We start from the raw sequence: 5,960 nt of genomic DNA, 5'->3' as shown, positions 1-5,960 counted from the left end.
AAAAAGAAAAAAAAAAAAGAAAAGCTAAGTCACCCACTTGTTTAAGGGCCTCGAATGGTATGTGTAAGAGAGCTCAGTAGATCAAGGTGGTGTTGGTATCTTTCCGGGCCTCAGTTTTATCCTTTCTAAAATGAAAATCATAGTCCTTTGCAGGCCGGGAATATACTTCAAGGGTGGAGTATGTGCTTAGCATGCATGAGGTCCGGGATTCCATGCCCCTCAAAACTGAAAATCTTAACATTTTTCAAATGTGTATTGAGTACCTATGATGTACCACATTCCTTATGAGTTGGAGAGAGAGAGAGAGAGAGAGAGAGACAGACAGACAGACAGACAGACAGAGACAGAGAGATTGTTCAAAATCACAATAGATGTTCAGGGCTTATAGGCAGTTTCTCTGGGGACCATGGGGAGATGTTGGAGGAGGGTTCCTATAGGAGGCTTGGGAGATGGGACCTCAGGAATGAGTCTGGAACAAGAAGGAGGGAGGCCTCTGTAGAAGCAGCCCAGGGCTCCTGTAGAAACACTGAGGCAGGAAGGGGAAGACATGACTTCTTAAAGCCATTTTACAGACAAAGAGGAGATGTGAGAGGCTGTGTAACTTGCCCAATGAGAGATTCCATTCAACTCCTACAGGGACTCCTGCTCTAGACTGGGAAGGTAGGGTACTTGATGAGAGCTAAGACATTGTCTCCTGGCAATCTGCTCAAATGCTCTTATCAATTTTACCAGTTGCTTAGGAAAGGTAGTTCCCCTCCCCTTACAGAAGTGGGTGGTTGAGTGTACCTGGGCCAACTTTCAGGCTGGCAGGATACTCTGAAAGCTTCTAAATTCTGCGATCCTAACCAAAGGTTCAACTGTGCTATCTCCAGTCCGCTTGCTCAGTTTTGGGGGGGGAGAAAATGCAGCATGAGAGGCTTCCCCCTGCTGGCAAAGTGTTGGAACTGCAGAGAGTTTTTCCCCTTCCCGGAGCTCCGCACCTGCGAGTGAGCTTTTGAATGGCTACTCTGCTGTTTGCTTCCTCCAGTGAACTCCGTGTTCCCACTGGTTGCTTCCCTATCAGTGGCCTTTCTGGTACCCTGAAGTGCCAGAGGGAAGTTCCATCACTTCTGCAGGCAATAGCAGTAACATAACATTATTGTATGTGTTCCTGGAAGATCTCTCAGAGTGTCTAGTCTCTGGTCTCCTCTTTGTCCCTGTCTGCACTGGTGAAGTTGTATAGGGTGCTTCTGCCCAGAGAACACTGATTAATGGACATGTCTGTGCCATGATGGTTATCCAATATTTTCAAGGTGTTACGCCAGATACTTTCCACACTCTCAGACACAGGTGTTCATCTTAACCCAGAGCTTTAGGAGGCCACTAGTTAATGCATCACTCCTGTTTCCAAGCCTCTTCTAAGCGACTAAAAATGACGTCCCAGTTCCGGATTCTCCTCTGGGCCGTCGGCAGCAGCGCCACCTGGAGAAGTCAAGGCAAAGTCCATAATGGGAAGGGGAAACAGTGGAATCTGGAACTAAATGCTGTGGTTCCCCGTCTTTCGAGTACCTGGGTGTTGCTGGCCTACTGCTGGGAGTCACGCTTACCCTCAGGGCATCCATGCATAGGGCAGGAAGGGGAAGGCAGAGCCCAGGTTGGGAGAACCTGTTTGGTTCGAAGTGAGTGGTGAGGGTCCAGAGGGTCTGGAGGAGAGAACTTCCCTGAGAGTTTAGGCATGTGGCTTTCCCTGCTGCGATCCTTAATGAAGAGCCCGCTCCTTGCTTGTTCATACTGGTTTATGTGATGATGGATGTGAATGCATACACTTTATTTGGGGTGAACCAGGGGTTAAATACCTTTTGCGGGAAAGAATGTCCAGGAAGAGCTCATTGGCTGAACGTTGGGGGCTATCTAGATACCCCAATAGCATAGAGAACTCCTGGTGTTCATGCTACTTGATCTGCGGTCCTCAGTGGGGTGTCCTAGAGCAGGTAGAGGCAGGAAGAGAACGGCTCCACTCCTGTTCTCACTTCTGAGAGCCCAGGGATTTGAGCTCATTTAACCTTATCGTTCTTATGCCTGTCTGGTTACAAGGTCCCACATATGCTACATAAAAATACTAACCCACTTGCCCAATCTCAGCAAGCAAAGTCCCCTGGTGAGGCCATTAGCTGAGTACCTGAGCCACTACATTGGGACAGAAATGTCAGATCAAAGTCTAATGAATTCCTGAACCTGACTCTGGATGTGACCAGAATGAGCTCAGGAAAAGCCCATTCAGATTCTAGAATTGAGCTTCAAGTAAGTGCTCATGCAAGGCGTCGATTTGTCCTTCTTCCATAGGTAGAACACACCAGTCACAGCCCCAGTCTTTCTAAGATGAACCCTCTTTGGCTCCTCTAACTGTGGCTGTAACTCTTTCACACACAAGTCCAAGAAGGGAGGTGCTGCTTCCCACCGGTTACCATTGCCAGGCCTGGCTCTTCTTTCGCCCACCCCACACCTTGCTCTTTCCATCTGCCACCCTCTCGATAGGGTGCTCCTAAGTTCTGAGAAGGGTTGTAACAGAAAGGAAGCTGCCGCGCCAGCTCTGCAACTTGATAACTGGGTCCTTGCTCATCCATCTTTCTTTACTTCCCTTACTAACCTGTGGAGAGGATCCTTGTACCCTTGGGTCTTTAGGCTCAGTGAAGAGATTGAACCTAAAAGCAACCTGAAAAGAAAACCTCTACTACTAGCATGCTCATGGGGAGTTCAAAGCTCTTGGATCGGTACAGGGCCCTGCCCTTGGTGGGACACCTTCTCTCTCTCCAGATGGTACAGGAGGATACAGAGCTAACAGGCACTTGGTGGGAACTTCAGCTGAACCATCATGTCACAAGGCAAGCCAGTGTTTAATGAAGACTGATGTGCTTGGTGCTATTCTGTGTGCTTTACCTCTGCCATACTGATGGAATCCCCAAGACAGTGACACTAGGCAGAAACTCTCACCCCCATTTTTGTGAACTGGAAAAGCAATTTGCCTATAGTCACACAGTTAGTAAGCTGTGCCAAGTTTAAAGATTGCAGTCTACCTCCAGGACTGTGACTGAACCATCTATACAATCCTTGCTGAGCAGTTGCTTTGTCTCTGCTTGCTTACCTCCAGTAATGAGCAGCTCATTACCTCGAAAGGCAGCCTGCTTTGGTTTCACACAGCTGTAGCCGGTGGACTCTTCTGGCAAGTCTACCCAAGTTTTAGTTCCTCAGACGTCACAATGATCTACGTTTCCTGAAGATACAAGCAAAGAAGAGGTTATAGCAAATATCCTTCTTGTTCATCCTCACACAGCAAAACTGAAGATTTCTTTGAGCTCAGAGAAATCTTGATGTCATTTTGGGGGAGGGGCTGACATTTAGTCACACCTCTCCTCAGAATTCCCCCCAAGGGACCTCGGCTTCTTTGATACCCCATGGTCCTGATGCAGTGACTGAGAACCAGACAGGGTTGAAGTGGGACGTAAAATGGTTCTCTCCACCTCGACCTTCATTTCAGTTGAGGACAGTGGGTGATCAGGCCTTGTCTCCAGTTCTAACCCTGAGCATCCACAGCACCGAGTGTATCAATAGGTGCTCACTAATGCCAAATGAATGAATGAGCTCCAAGAGTGTGAAGTACAAGCCCACAGCCTCCTTTCTGGCCGGCCTCAATTTCCTGCAAGAGTTAGTTTTGCATCCTGCATTGAGAGCCTTAAAAGCAGCATTTCCATGGTAACAAAGCATAGACTTGCCACTCTGTAGGGCCAAATTCTTTTCTGTCACACAGAATCTGAGCTTACTCCAGAAAAAAAATACCCTAAATGCCTCCAGTGTCTGAGTAGCAGGCAACTGTTAGTTGGGAAGACCTGAGGAATAGGCACTGCCAAGGGCAGATCCCCCAGAGCATATCTCCTCCGGGAAGTTCTTGGGCCCATCAACAGCGCTGGAGTTTCCATGGTAACAACACTAGGCTAATGGGTTGCCAGGGTGACAGAGCGCTACTGCTAAGATTGCACGGGACTGGACCACACAGGGCCACTGAGTTGAAAAGATGCTAATAACACCTTTCTGAGTCTCTATGACGACAACACTCAAAACACGCTTTCGGCTTTGTCCTGAATGCAGATTAGACCCCTACCCTTCACCCTCGGCAAAGAATGCCCTGAAAGGTGGGCCCCCTAGCCCAGTGTGCTTTGGATTTTGCCTCTGCTCTTCCTTTCCAGAGGGAAGGGAAGGCCCAGAATTGTTTTATTCCTTAGCCCCACTCTGCTTACCGTACTGATTCTCAGACTGCCAGGTTAAAACAGCCTGGGTCTGCAAGAAGGTCTGGAACAGGAACAGGGCTTGGCCCAATAGACGTGGGAGCAAATAGAGCTTTGGCTACCTTCTGGGCCCAGTGCCTCTCGCTGCAGCTGTTTTCAGGCTACTTGGTTGGGTTCATGTATTTCAGGAGCAAAGCCAGGATCGCTGGGCCAGACTTTTCAAACTCTTTGCAAAGCCATAGCCCAGATAAATTGTATCAAAGCCCTCAGCATCACCCAGTGAGTCTCACCCTTCTTCCTACCAGAGTTCCCCCCCCCCACACACCCCGAGGCACCCACAATTCTGTGGAACACAATTTGATGTCTCAACTTTGGATCACTTCTAACTTGGAGTCTTTGATCCCAGGGACCACTCGGGCTTCTAGGTTTTGTACCTGTTTGTGTAGTTGATTTAAAAAAAAAAAAAAAAAAAGGTGTGTGGGGGGAGGGGAGAGAAGGTTCCGTTGTGTGGCCAGGCAAAAGCATGTAGGACAGACTTTGCAGAATTGACTTCCACACTTGTTATGTGCTATCCAGTAGTTTAGGACATGCTTTCTGTGTTAACCATCATGTCTTCTTCAGAACAAGCCATCAAGGCAGGCATGACCGACTCCATTTAATGAAGGACAAAGGAAGCTTAAGGCAGGGAAAAGTGAATCCCTATGTGCCAACCTGAGTGAATATCTCTTCACAAGGCATGCTAACTTATGAGTTCCAGAAGAGAATTCTGTGAGCAATGATGGCCTATGACCTCTCTCTGTTGACAATGAGCTGAAGCAGGTGGATTCATCCAAGTCATTAGAGACCCCTTACCGTCCCCCTCCCCTCCAAGGCCCCTGTCATTATCCACATGCGACACATTGCCTTGTCAGGGGAAGTATTATCTCTCCACAATGTTGCGCAGCTGCAAGCCATAAAAGGCATATGATCTTGTTAGAACGTGGATAGCTATGGTGATTCCCAGTTACCATGGAAACTCAGGAAGGTGTATGCCCATCAGTTGCACCAAAGGTCTGTACTTATTTTGTGTGGTGGTACACACCTAAAATCCGAGGACTTGGAAAGCTGAGGCAGGGGGTCTACAGAGCAAGACCTTGTCTTAGATCGAACTCAAATAAAATAGCAATGACAAAAAAAAAAGTTTTGTAGGGTTAGGAGGATGGTTCAGCAAATCATTTGCTGTGCAGGCCTCGTGACCTGCGTTCAGTTTCTGGAGCCTTGCCATAAAAGGTCTGCAATTATTCCCTCAGCAGCACAATCCCTTTCACACGTTTTGAATGTATGGACTTATGGCGCCAAGTGTCTGACCCAGGAGTCGGCTGGATGTGGCCCCTTCTTTGACCCCTCCGCAATGACCAAGTGTGTGGGTTGCTTGCCAGGGGCTCTCCCCAGGACTTCACCTGGACTCCATTGGCACTGAGCTTTCTCAGGATGCACCCCTCCCTCCACCTCAATAGTCTTTTTTTTCCATTAAAATTGTTTTCATTATTTTTATGTGTATGAGCGTTTTGTTTGCAGTTGTGTCTATATACCACACGTATGCCTGATGCCAACAGAAGCCAGAAGAGGGCATTTGATGCTCTGGAACTGAAGTTACAGGCAGCTGGGAGCCACCATGTGGGTGCTGAGAATGGAACCCTGTCTTCTGGAAAAGCAGCCAGT

The sequence above is a fragment of the Mus pahari genome, chromosome X (assembly GCF_900095145.1).
Source record: "Mus pahari chromosome X, PAHARI_EIJ_v1.1, whole genome shotgun sequence".
NCBI classification, from domain to species: domain Eukaryota; kingdom Metazoa; phylum Chordata; class Mammalia; order Rodentia; family Muridae; genus Mus; species Mus pahari.
This window is presented reverse-complemented; position numbering follows the sequence as displayed.